This window comes from Canis lupus, chromosome 15 (assembly GCF_003254725.2).
Source record: "Canis lupus dingo isolate Sandy chromosome 15, ASM325472v2, whole genome shotgun sequence".
Lineage (NCBI taxonomy): Eukaryota > Metazoa > Chordata > Mammalia > Carnivora > Canidae > Canis > Canis lupus.
In genome coordinates, this window is record NC_064257.1 from 18,739,730 (window position 1) to 18,753,856 (window position 14,127).

A 14,127-nucleotide genomic window follows, 5' to 3' on the forward strand; every position below is an offset into this window, starting at 1 on the left:
ACCCAAATAAACACTACTTTGGACACCACTCAACATTTAATGTACACTGTTTGCCTAGCACAGTGCTAGCTACTACTATGTGATAAGGAGGGAGTCACTAAAAATTGAGACCATTCAAGTTCACTCTCTAGGTGATGAGATAAATATAACATCAGTTGGGTGAAAAATCAATGCACCAATGAGAGGTGTTGTTAAAATATAAATTGTAATCATATGTTTCTTTTCATCCAGTTTTTAATATCGACAGCACTTGACAACCAGATCTCAGGAAAAAGAAAGCAGGCATGAAAAGCCACAAGAATATTTATCTCAGCAAAGACAACGACCTATGAAAGCCATGTGTAGAGGGGATTGGTTACATATTTATTAGTATTTATTGAGAATTTACTAATTGCCAGGCAGCTCCTTATGTCTAATTTTTAATTTATTCTTCACAACAATCTTATGAAGTTGTATTACTAGTATCTCTTTTTAACAGATGGGGAAACAGGCATAGAGAAGGAAATTAGGAAAAGCAAGGATTAACTCCAGTTTTGTTTAACTCCAATGCCCCTGCTGTTTAAAAATTACATACCACTCCCCTCCCTTCCCTACCCCATCAGACAACCTTCAAAGGATTACAGGCCTCTAAGCCACTCCCAGCTCCAACTTAAAGGAGCAGTGAATTTGCTTCTCCATCAGGATGGCCTAAATTAGTAAACATCATGTGGAGTAAATAAATTACAAAGATTGAAACTAATTTCACACTGACCCTCTTCCATCTAAATTCTAGACTCCGATCAAAAGGTCGTTTCCTTGCCGTCCACTAATTTTCATTTGGGGCTTTCCCATTTCCAAAGAAATAAATGCAGTTTGGTAAGGCTAAATGTGCCCCCACCCCCCATTTCCTAGATTTCCAACCACTGTTCTGGAAAGAGTGGGCTCAGTTCTTGTCTGCCTGTCAGAGTGATTAATTAGATTTAATTTCATGCTGCCTTCTCCGCTGTCCCTGTCCCTTCCCCCGATGACTAATAATTCTTCCACAAAGTCCAAACAAATGGCCACGGTATCTAGTTTTTATTTTTGGACATGTTCCCCAGCCAAAATGCATAGAACCTCTTCACTGACAGCAGTGTAGGAATTCCTGGCTGGGATGCCTGCCCCCACAGCCGCCCTTGATACAGCTGGGGGGCCAGGGGGCTGATAGGCGGGGTGGCCTGGTGCCAGGTCAGAAGTGGTGAGGCTGTTTGAGTCAAGAATCAGCAGCGGGCGGTGATCAACATAGGCGGGCAGCCTACCAAGCAGCCCTGCGAGGGGCCATATCTTCTTCAGGAAGCACCTTTGTGCCAGCACTGAAGCACTAGCACCACATGTCTTTTTCTATACTTGACATCTGTGGACACTTCGAGTGTGTGACAAAAGGAGGAAGTGAATGAGGGTGGAAGGGAAGAGTTTATAGGTGAAGCTAGCAAACCAGAGGAGGATGACCTGCAGCTGGGGCCCGGAAGTCCATTAGGAACCTCACCTCAATGACTTTTTTAGCAAAGCAGGGGGAGCATTCACTGCTGGCGCCTGGTTTCAAGTCCAGAGCTTAGCACAATTGAAGAACGAGGTTGGGAATCGACAAGTGGAACCTCTGTTTCTAGTGGGGCCATAGACCCCTCACAAGGGTCCATCAATCAATATGCCACATGGCCACCAGGTGAAGCCTTAGGATAGGAAACAGACTCTTCCCAATGAGCTACAACATGTCATGAACCCAGCTCATTGGCATCTCCAGGGAATGAGAAAATACGGCTGTTCAGAAAGTTCCAGACATCCAGACAGGCTTGACATAGCTTTAATAAATTCATCAGTGAAATGAAGATGTCTAGTAGTCTAAATATGTGTGTGAACATGGGAGGACTTCAGATTTGGGATTTGTGGGACTGAAACTCTGCCCTGTGACTAATTTAAGGCTCGTGAAGGTTAACAACTGGCCCAGTATCATTTTACAGATAATCCTCAATTTCCTTATCTGTAAACTGAGAATAAAATTAAAATATCCCTTGCAGTGTTATTAGGCTCAAATGAGATGATTTATGCAAAGCACTTTTGAAATGGTGAAAAGTCCATTACAATGACCGTTGTGCTTGCGCCTTTGTACAAATGAGTTACAGTGCTAGCCTTCTTCATCAGTCCTATTTAGAAGTCATGTATAAAACACTATGTAAGTCATGACTCTAGTGTTGGTACTACAGTTGTTTCTATTATTTTTTAAATTTTTTGTTGATTTTAGTTTTTTAAAAAGATATTTTATTTATTTATTCATGAGAGACACAAAGAGAGAGGTGGAGACACAGGCAGAGGGAGAAGCAGGTTCCACGCAGGGAGCCCTACAGGGGACTCGATCCTGGGACTCCGGGGTCATGCCCTGGGCTGAAGGCAGGCGCTCAACCACTGAGCCACCCAGGCGTCCCTTAATTAATTCTTAAAAGATTGATTTATTTTAGAGAGAGAGAGAGAGCAAGGACCTGAGCCCGGGAGGAAGAAGGAGTGAGATTCTCAAGCAGACTCCATGCTGAGCACAGAGATCAGGAGCTGAGCCCAAACCAAGAGTCGGACCCTTAGCTGACTGTACCACCGAGGCACCCCTACAGTTATTTTTATTATTTTATTTATTTTTTAAAGATTTATTTATTTATTTATTTATTTATTTATTTATTTATTTATGATAGAGAGAGAGAGAGAGAGAGAGAGGCAGAGACACAGGCAGAGGGAGAAGCAGACTCCATGGAGGGAGCCCGATGTGGGACTCGAACCCGGGACTCCAGGATCGCGCCCTGGGCCAAAGGCAGGCGCCAAACCGCTGAGCCACCCAGGGATCCCCCCCACAGTTATTTTTAAACTGGTAATGTTTAAAAGAAGTCATCTTGGGACACCACATCTTCACACGGCCAAGGAAGCGTATGTACTTTCTAAAAAGTTATCTCACTGAGTTACTTTCAGAATCTACGTACAAATTGGAGGAAAAGCCGGTCTCAAAAATCACTGTTCATTTATTTACTGGATTAACTCTGAATGACTTTTGGCACAGATTTGAAATCATGCTCATCTTCCAAGGAAGATATTTGTATTACACTTGCTGGTAACAGTGTCACACGACCTTAGCATTTGAACCTCCCTGTGGTTCTTTAGGCTAGGCAGGGCACCTGCTCAGGGACCTGCTTATACAGAAACGGAGGGCTGGAGAGAGGCCTCTTCCTTGGCTGTTTCCACTCAAGTTTTCAAATCATTAACTATGGTTACAAAAAATATTTTGAAAAAAAAAGTAGGGGTCCCTGGGTGGCGCAGCGGTTTGGGGCCTGCCTTTGGCCCAGGGTGCGATCCTGGAGACCCGGGATTGAATCCCACGTCGGGCTCCTGGTGCATGGAGCCTGCTTCTCCCTCTGCCTGTGTCTCTGCCTCTCTCTCTCTCTGTGACTATCATAAATAAATAAAAAAATTAAAAAAAAAGTAAAAATATATATTTTTGAATGATGCTAACACTACTGGAATATAAATACAGTCCCCCAATGTAGCGGTATTGAAATTCCTAACATTTCATGACTCTAAGTCCTGACATAATCATTTAAAAATCAATCTGTTTATCAAAATAGAAAAAGTATCAGTCTGTTGAAATTTTAAAATCTTATGCATTATCTATTTCTAAATCTTCCACTTTTATTTTATTTTATTTTTTTAAGATTTTATTTATTTATTCATGAGAGACAGAGAGAGAGAGAGAGGCAGAGACACAGGCAGAGGGAGAAGCAGGCTCCATGCAGGGAGCCCGACGTAGGACTCGATCCTGGGTCTCCAGGATCACACTCTGGGCTGAAGGCAGGTGCTAAACCGCTGAGTCACCCAGGTGTCCCAATCTTCCACTTTTAGAAGAAATTGAGGCTCAGAGGTGTAAGAAACTCATAATGGTCACTGAGGTTTGGGTGATTTGCCAAGGTCACACAGCAACTTGGTATCAAATCATGAAGAAATACAGTGAACCCAGAATGGCTTTTTAGAAAACAAAGACGGTGTGGTGGTAAAAAAAAAAAAAGGCTTACAAGGTATTATCAGTGTGATGTTAATAATACTCTATTGAGTATTGACTCTCATTTTTCTCAACACACCGAAATTAATTCCTGGCTACTTAATGTTACTTCCTCAGGGAAGCCCTCATTCTGCCCTCCACCCACTATAAACAGTCTCTTTCTGTGTGTCCCATTAGCACTTGGTTCATGACACTGGCACATTATCCTCTAGTTGTTTCTTTGTTTTTGTTTTTTTTTTTTTGTGTGTGTGTGTTTTGTATCAATCTCCAGTTTACATGTTAAGAACTTTTTAAGGGCAGGGACTCTTACTGGTTTCTCTTTCCTGGTGCCTAACATGGTGCCTGATACATAATAAAGTATGTTCAATGGATGTTGGATGAATGGATGGATGGCTGCAAAAAAATTTAAATGATGAGGCAATATAAATAAACAAAAAGGAGTTTATACCATGCTAACATATTTTCAGACTGACCAAGTGCTTATCTATTTACTATCTCTTCTTTACCTCTGGAAAGTACCAGGCCTTTTGGGTCTGGGTATTCTAAAGAGCAAAGTCATGCCACCTCAGCAGGACCTGGGTCGAGGACACGGCAGGAGGGTTATTGTTGTTACCAGAATTATTTTTAGTGCTGGATGTCGTTGGATGCATTCCTTTGTGGGGAATTTAAAGTGCTTCATTCACATGTCTGCCTAGTTGCCACAGTCCTGCGAGCTGGGTGGGGATGGGATTATTACCTTACTTCCTGAATGAGGAAGCCAGAGAAGCTTGACGCCTTAATGGCCACTTTGGTAGCTTTTGGGAGGAGAAGACTAGAAGTGCTCTTCCTATTCTTGGTGTGTCTGTTGTGTGGCACTGATGCTGATGTCAGCACTGGAGCAACCAAAGCGCGGCTGCTAGTGGGAGACCCAGACGTGCCCCTGGGTGTGGACTCTCGGGCCTGGCACCCTTGAAGGGGCCACAGTCGAGGGGGTGCTGTGTCGCGTGTGTCCCACCCTGACATACAGGGGTTGGAGCCGCTCCCTCAGGATTGCAGCACTCAGTGCAAACTAGAGACACAGGCTCCTTGTTCAAGAATCAAGAATTCCCAGAGGGTTCTGCAAAGCATTAAACCCTCCTGAGCTCGCTTGCCCAAGAAAGTTGCTTTGTCCTTGCTGTCCCTCTGTTACTCTACAAATGCCCCTAAAGTTTTTTTTTTAGTAAGTTTTTTTTTTAAAGATTTGATTTATTTATTCATGAGAGGCAGAGACGGGGGGTGGGGCAGAGGCAGAGGGAGAGGCAGGCTCCCCATGGGGGCCCCACGGCGACTCGACCCCAGGGCCCTGGAGTCAGGATCTGAGCCAGAGCAGATGCTTTGACCTGATGAGCCACCCGGGCGCACAAACCCCCCAGAAGTCTCATGTAGCTATTGCTCCTAATAGTAGCTCCCTCTTTGGCACCTGCTTTCAGGAACATCCTCTTCAGTGTAGCCTCCATATTGACAATGGGGTAACCTTGCCCAATTAGGAATCTGTTTTACCTGGTGTAAAATCTTCTGACAAAGTCCATCCTCTCCTGGATACAGTGAAGACCTCTTCGACGTTTCTTTCACTTACCTGCTGCTGCATAATGAGCCACCCCAGAACTTAGTGGCCTAGGACAACCAGTGCTCACAGGTCTGGGTTCCACAGCTTGTCCCTGCTCCTCATGGTGTCTGGGGGGCAGAGTCACCATTTCATGTCGGGGGAGGCTCAACGGGGGACTGGCGGGTCCGGGGACAGTTGCCTGGGGCTTTGGGCCGGGGCGCCTTGGTTTTCCTCCAGGTGAGGAGGGCTCCTTCGGGTGGGCCTCCAGAGGCTGGCCGGGCTCTTCTCCGGAGATCAAACTGGAGCCTCTGGTTTCTGAGAGTGAAAGTTAAGCCGGAAATGGTGGTCGAGGCACCCCAGCTCATTGTGCAAGGTGGCCTGTCCCCATCCTGTTGGTCCAAATATCAGCGTCCTGCATCTTCCAAATTCTCTATCACAGAGGTATTTGTGTTCCTGCTTCAGACATGAGAAACCTGGGATGTGCAGGAAGAACCGGAATTGGGAATCCAGCTGGGGTGTGCTGGACTCCAACACGCGGTGGCTTTTCCCAATGCCGCGTGGCCTCACCGGGCGAGGACTCACCCTGTCTTCGTGACCTCCACGTGCTACTCTCTCGGCCTGGGAGTGTCCCTCTGCATCTTCCGCCTGCCTTGTCCTTAGCATCCCCCTCTCCATGTGCCATGGAGAACCACCTACACAGCTCTTCTTGAAAACCCTACCTTCCCGGCGGAGAGAGGCGGCCCACCTCAGTAGCCTACCCAGCCCTCTGCTTCTCTTTCTCTCTTTCCTGGGCATTTGTTCCTTCAGCAGAGGAATCTCATGTTGCCTTGCATCTCCCAGGCCGAGTACGGTGCTCAGTTTTTAGCCATCGTTTCATAAATGACTGTGGAATGGAATTTTCAAAAGCGTGTTAACTTTGATCATTAAGATTCATTCAGTCATGTTAGTAATTTTCACTGAAATAAGCAATGGAAAGACTCAAATAGTCAAAACGGTTGTCCATGTTGCTGAAGCTCTTTTGTACGGGCCAGTCGCATCAGGCCATTCATTCATTCACTCATTCATTCAGTTAGAGGCTAAAAGGCAGGGATGTTTGTTTGGTCTTGCTTTGTTCACTGTGGTAGCTCCAGAACTTGGAAGTGACTGGTCCGTAGTAGGCGTCAATCCGTGTTTGCTGACAAGACTCTAACTGTCCCAGGAGCCTCCTCCTGAATTGCTGCCCTTGACTCACTTCGGCAAGACTCCTTTTCAGCATCTACCTCGATGACTCTCTGAAGCCTGACTCAGCCACTGTGTTTGAAGGTCTTTTTTTTTTTTTTTTTGAAGGGTCTTGAAGCAAAGTTTCACGCAGCCTCAGAAGAAGTCCAAGAAGTGAACCACAGGAGTCCTCTAAATCTGGTGACGGTCCCTGCTCACTTTATTATAATATCACAAGGGCCAGAGTAAGAGGATATGGAAGAGGGACCTGAACTCTTAGCTCTAAATAAAGAACCATGTCACATATTTTATGTGAGCTCAGTGGCTGCCTGACTCTGTGTGCCCCCATCCCTCACCACTCTCTCTCCGCAGGACATGATCTATGAGAAGGCTGGCCCCCAGCGCCCAGATGTGGTCATCAAATTTGCAGTTTATTGCCTCCTCTCTGCGTTTTATCATCAGGGAGGTGATGGAAGTTCATGAGGCAGAGAAGTGCTAGTTGTCAAACTTTGGGCTTCACGCACATACTCACAGGTGTTTTGCTCTCTTTCACATCTAATATCTCCGAATAGATCAGAGCATTGAGTGACTTTGGGGTGACTTCTTCCTCCTTATCGATCCACTCTAACAAAAACACCTTGCTTTGTTTTCAGCACTCAATATACCTGCCAGAAAATACCTATACCTGTCTCACATGTAATTAATTCTAAGGTGTCAGTGTGAGGACGATGATGCTGGTGTAATATGCTAATGCAGAAATAGCTGGGGGTGGAGTTCACTATGCACAATGAAGTTGTCACCCCCTGAAAAATTTTTATCTACTGCTATTATTATTTTTCCTTTTTAAAGGTTTTGAATGAAGGATTCATTTTGATTCTTTAAAACTTTTTTGTTTTAAAGTTTTAAAGTTTTTTTTTGGTTAATCTTCAAAACTTTTAGTCTATAGAAAACAATACCAAATACCTGCCTTGAAGTGGGTTTTTGTGCTATAATTGTCGTGCCTCTAATGTCCAAGGAGGGAAATTACTCTCTGGAGAACAGTCTAAACTAGTCCAACAATTTGCTTGAGGAAAGCCTGAAGTAATAAGACTATTTTCACTTTGTTTTTAAAAATAGAAACACATGCAGCAGCATGATAGGAGTTCAGTGTCCGTGAATGTGCCGCATCCCAGCCAGAAGGTACGGAGTCCTTCGTGTTTTCATAAGAATAAGTTCACAGATAATTCAGTCTTGAGAATCTCCATTTTCCTATTCTCTTTGGAGTTCCTGGGCTCTACTAAGTACAACTGTACACTTTGTCATTTCTTTCAGATCGTGCCAGGATGTCATGAGAAACAGATTTGGGAATTGTTTGCCTCATTGTGGCTTTCCTTTGGTTCTCCATTCAGGATTCTCTCCAACTTGGGCCAAGTCAGTACATGTGTTTTTGGAGATTTGTATTGGGTTTGCCTCTGCAAAGAAGTAATTGGATTCCTCTGTGGATTTTTGACCCCCGTTATAACCTCAACTGTCACCCCTTCTCTGGCCCAAGGGGGATCTGAGCTTTGTTTATGAGCAAAAGAGCTGGTGAGAGTCGACTGACAGGTCAGGGTCAGGCGGTAATGAAACACTGGGATCAGGTGGTGGCAGCTTCAGCATCTTTCACATGACACTAAGCAAGCAGGAAGACTCTAGGGCACTTTTCATAGAGAAGCAAAGGTGAGGATTAGATTGGCTCCGCTGAAGCCCCCATTGACCATCGCTGTCTTGCAGAAACATTCCTAGCCGTGCAGCTGGCCTGGTTCATGGAAGGATGGAAGAGTCTATGGTAGAGATGCTCTGTAGATCCTTTTCTAGCCTCGCACGGTGTTAGACATATCTATGAAGCAATGAAAAGTATGAATATTTCACAGATTCTTTCCGGATCTTAGCTTCCCAGGAGTTCCCCTTGTACAAGTCTGTGGTTTATGCTGGTTTGGGCATGGAGGTTAGATCACTATTTTGGGAACTGACAGCGGGAACAGTCAGCTTGGCTGTGTTCATGCTCTTGAGTGTATATAAGCAGTCACAAAATTTGGCTTCTTGATGTGAAATGACACCTGATATGAAACGGTCCCCTAAGGAGGTGTCAAACATAAAAATTCAACAGAGAGGAAGAAGCACAGTCCAGCTGAGCACGCACACCGAGCCAAGACTGGATCTGGTAAAAGTGAGCACTTTAGTGATTTCTGGTTTCCCACACGCTCTATTGAGAGATTGGTTTGGACCTTGGTTAGGGGACAAAGAACTTTCTGGAAGCTATGCCAAAAAAATTACAAAAGGTATTTTTAAGAATATCAAACATCTACTTCGTGTTTGTGAAGGGCCAGCGACTATGTTAAGTATTCTTCAAGCATCGTCTCATGAGTTCCTGATTACATTTTTTGAGGAAGATTTTCTTATGATCCCCATTTACAGCTCAGGACACTGAGGTTTAGAAAGGCCAGCTAACCAATGAATGGTTTACCCGGGTCTGACTCAGTCTAATGCCCCAAACCTTAACTGATACACCCTGTTCAACACTCACTCATAATTTCAAAGTCAGGCATGACACCAAATAAAATTAAGACAAAATGATCTGGAAAATGTGAATTGTCATTAGGCCCCAAAGGGAGTTAATAAAGACAAATCCTGAACTATCCCATCAGATAGCCCACTAGGCTTGAGTTGCACACGCAGTTGAAGAAGTTGACACATCTCCCCTACATAGCTTCTAATTTCAGAATAGGACATTTGTCAACACGAAACTCCTTCCTTTAAAGTACTGATTTTTAAGAACATAGGCAACGTACCCTTTTCTTTGTCTTTCATTCGGGAGCTTTTGGGATTCATGTCATAGCATACATAAGCAAGGCCTCTTCTCCCGTTTATTCAGCGTTTTGTGATGACCTTACTCTGTCTGGTAAAGACATATATGCTCTCAGAGTTTTTCCTTTTCAGAGTTTCTTCAACTCATGTTGTTAAAAGGGTCAATTTTGCCCAGGAAAAGCACTTGGTGGGTTGGTGGAAAGCACTTCCAAAAGGCTGGTGGTGGTGCCAGAGATGCAATGCTTGTTCTGAAAGCGCTAACATTTATTTTCCCCACTAGAGGACAGTGCTTGAAAGAATAATAGATCTTACCTCGGAGGTTAGGCAGTGATGAGGACCGGAACAATCCCCTCATTGTTACTCCCTCCAGCCCACGTGCAGAGCACATAAAGAATTTATTTCTTTGCAGGAAAAAGGAGAAATAAATATGTTTGCTCTAACATGATGCAGAAGTCAATGATGATGCTGTTTTAACTTTTGCTGAGCATGGAGAAAGAGAAATGCCACTAAAATGTAATTCAGAATTGCTAAAGCATAAATGAAGACATCCTTATAAGCGTAGGTGAAATCCTTTTACAATAAGCTCTTAAGGAAGACTATTTGTTGAAGCCATGACCAAATGCTCAGAAAAATACTCTGTTGCTTTCTTTGATCATTAGAATTTATTGTGAATAACTTATTTCAATAAGTAACTTTCCCCCTTTACAGTATAGTCACACATAAAGTATGGTTCAAAATACTCAAAAGATGTATAATATTATGTAATGGTTAAGCTTTGCCCTTTGAAGAAAGGGATGAGTATTGAAAAGCGAGTAGTTAATGCTATTTGAAGATGGATTTAAAGGCTGTAGAGCCTTGCCAAGAACCCCCTTCTGGTTACCTGCTCAAATCTTCCAGTAAGAGTGTCACTAATTAGATAGACTGCTAAAGTGGAGGCATTGTTTCCTTAAACCATAATTAAAGCCCACTCTCCCTGGGGGCTTGATCCCTGCTTTCACAATCCCTGCTTTTCGCAATGACTAGGAGGCTGAGGTATTAATTGAGGACTCATACTTTTCAAATGGGGCTTGTGGGGGTGGGGAAGGGGACCAATAGATTGAGAGAATAAAGTATTTTATCAAAGGTACCAAAGCCAACTTCTCATTTTCCCTGGAGTCAGCCCAGATGATTCATCAATCAGCAAATAGTTATCGAGTGCCTACCGAGTCACAGAATTGGAAAATATTGGAAAGCCTGGCACAGTGCTGAAAATTATCAGCCTTTTCCCTGCCCTAAAGGAGAAATAAATACACTCGCCAATGCAAATGGAAGACAGGGATATGGTGAAAGTGGAAAGAAGTCAGATGTGAGGAGGAGGGAATGGAGGGTACTGTCCCTACCTCAGTTTAGTAAGACAGGGCACATTCCCTCTACAAGCTTACAGGCTAGTGGAGAAGATACCTTGACGCTCAATTAACCCTTCTCTTTCCTACTCAGAGGGCAACCCAATCTGAGGAGTATGCACTCAGTAAATACTGGGGGGTTCACTCTCATTTACTTTCTGCTCTTGACTTGGGAATACTTCTGGGCACCCACAAAACAAGATTTGTAACAAAAATCAGTGTAGTTCTAGACGATCAGGATTTTTGTCCAGCCCTCCCTAGCTGTGTGACTCTCTATGGCTCTGCACAGGGCAACCAACCGGTCTGTGCAACACCAACACAGTTTTCCTTTTTGAGGAATGAAATTACAGATCCACCCACGTCACAGGATTCAGTGTGTGGATGGACAGGAAATAAGGGCAGAAACCACTCTGAGCCCCTGACAGAGCTCTTTCTGTTAGGGACCCATCATGATCTCATTGACTTCACAAATTTCAAAGGAATAGGCTTCATCATTCATCCTTCATTTTGGAAGTACAAAAATTTAGCCCTAGATAAATGGGGACCTGATTATTCACATTTCAAAGGATCCAACTTTAAAAGCTTTAAAGCAGGATTAAAAAAAAAAAAAAGACACCCCCACCCCCCACCCCAGTGTAATTGTGGAATGCTGGATCTGGAAGAGATTTCAGAGATCTTTTAGGCATATACACTCATGTCTCCCAATTCATAGATAAGGAAATAGCAATCAGGCTGTTTTCCCTAAGTCAAGAGCCAATTTTTAGAAAACCTGGAACCCTGTCTTCTAATTCTCAGTCCTATAGGTTGCTCAACTGAGCCACAAACACAAGATTACAATCAGATGTAAAGATAAAGTGGCTTTAAAGCCATCACATTATTCAATGAGATTTGTTCACTAAAGAATTCCACATTCTATGACTATTCAGAAATTTGTTTAAAAGAAATATGGAAATACCAATATCAAGAGTAACAAAAAATGTCTGCACAAATACCATTTACTGCATGCAGTCACTAGCCCACCAGGTTATTTCTAGTCTTACCAAAATTAACATGGCAGTAGAATGTCTCCTTGTTCTTCCAAACTCCTTATTAAAATGCATTAAATTTGTTTTTCTCATGCATAGAAAGATAAGGTTATTAATTACAGGAACTGCCTATCAGCAAAATGTAAAATGGCAAGAGAGTCATTTAATGGTTTAGCTAAGAAGAAAAAGAAATGGAGGAAGGAAGAAGGTCAGAATAAAGGAAAGCTTTAGGGGATGAAATATGAAATCTATATTCATAAAAGATTTTATATTTGTAATTTAAAATATTTCTTGGAAAAAAAATAAAATAGTTCTTGGAAAGGATTCTCTTGGTTTAAAAGAAAAGAGATACTGCAGAGTAAGTATGTATGTAAACTGCCATTTAAAATTAAGGGAATAGGGGTGCCTGGGTGGCTCAGTTGGTTAAACGTCTGCCTTCAGCTCAGGTCATGGTCCCAGGGTCCTTGGATGGAGCCCCGCATCCACATCCGGCTCCCGGCTCAGCGGGGAGCCTGCTTCTCCCTCTCTCTTTGCCTGCTGCTCCCCCTGCTTGTGCTCTTTCTCTGTGTCACATGAACAAATATGATCTTTTAAAAAAATTAAAGAAATAAATTGTTGGATAGCCTTTGCTAGATTTTTCCAGGGGAACAAGGTTACCTCTTCTCCAGGATTCCTGGCAGGTTTGTGGGTGGCTGGGGGCGCACAGTGGAATGAGGGAGAGGGGACCTCAGACTCCACTCCAAATGCCTGACTTTGGTTCCTCTATAATGCTGTCAATAACTGTAGTTTGGGGGCATCTTACATTGTGAGAACTTTATTTCATAGTGATTTAAAATAAATATGCTGTAATAGAAAGCAGGGGATTATCTTCTCTCCAGAAAGGGAAATAGAATGCTCAATTCTATCCACTTTGACATGTGTTTCGAGTGTTTCTGTTAAATGGGCAGCCAGCTGTTGTGTTTTCTTGCCTGTCAATCAGAATGTCTGGCAACTGGATTCTCAGCGTTGGGTGGTAGTCAATAAGGTCAGTCTTGAAAAAGCCTGTGTCAAGGCTAGATCCACTGGCATCTGATTTCTACACGTTCGAGTCACAGGTTTTATTTTCCTCCACAAAATAAACTAGTGAAAGTCGCTTGTATCGATATAAAGGTTTTCAGCCTAATTCACCTGAAATACAACATGTACACTAATCCTAATTAGAGAAACAGACACTGAGTTTAGAGAAACAGACACTGAGTACTTGGAGGTCATTGCAGTTCTGTTGTTTTTTCTTTAGTAGGAAGGAAAATTTTGAGTATATTTGGGTGCTGGTGCAGGAGTTTTAAATGCACAAAGCCCTATGACTCCAAGCAGTAGTTCTGATGTCGAACTACAATGTCCTATGTACAGCATCTCTCTTTCTACTCATCTTTCTATCTCTTAAGAGTAGTTTTGTAAAACTCTCTCAGCTCTAGAACTTTGGAAAAGAACCTCATCTGAAAATATAAAGACAAAGGCACTCTGCTTACCTGGGGAGCAGCCCACACCCGGGCGGGCTGTCACTCCACTGTGTGTTTGGAAAAGAGTTGGTGGTGACGGAAGGAATGGTGTGTGAGCTCATGGTGGCAGCTTCAGGCAATCCCGAGAGGAAATGCTTGCAGGCCAGCCTGTGTAGAAGTCAGCAAATAGGCTGCTTCAGCCTTTGCCAAGCCAGAGATAAATAATTCACTGTCATTAACTAATTAAAGTATACAATCCCCCTTTTTAATCTGTACTGACTGGAAACACTATTTATAAACACTGTTTAATAAAACAAAATTAGCAAACACTCTAAATAATAAATCTTATGTGTTAAACATCCCCAAATCATAGTCTATACATTAAAAAGACATCTTCTGAGCCAGCGAAAAGTAGAGTAGTTCAGCAAGAATCCATCGGTAGCTATTTATAGAGAAGAGATGTCAATTTGTATTCTTCACTGCGGTGGGAGGGGCTAGGCTGCTCTTAATCTATTTGCTTGTATTTTCATTTCAGTCTATAAGAAATACCTATTTTGGCTGTTTTTGAATATTTGTATAGTTGGCCAAGTGGTGTTTAATCACGTAT

General features: G+C 43.1%; 1 long non-coding RNA gene across 1 annotated transcript in view; it reads right to left on the reverse strand.

The window, feature by feature from the left end:
- Window positions 1-13,706, reverse strand: part of LOC118350862 (uncharacterized) — a 32,259-nt gene extending 18,553 nt beyond the window's left edge. The window contains exon 1 of the long non-coding RNA XR_004805460.2: window positions 13,551-13,706. This is a non-coding gene — a long non-coding RNA (uncharacterized LOC118350862). The remainder of the gene's footprint in view (window positions 1-13,550) is intronic.
- Between the last annotated feature and the right edge of the window lie 421 nt (window positions 13,707-14,127).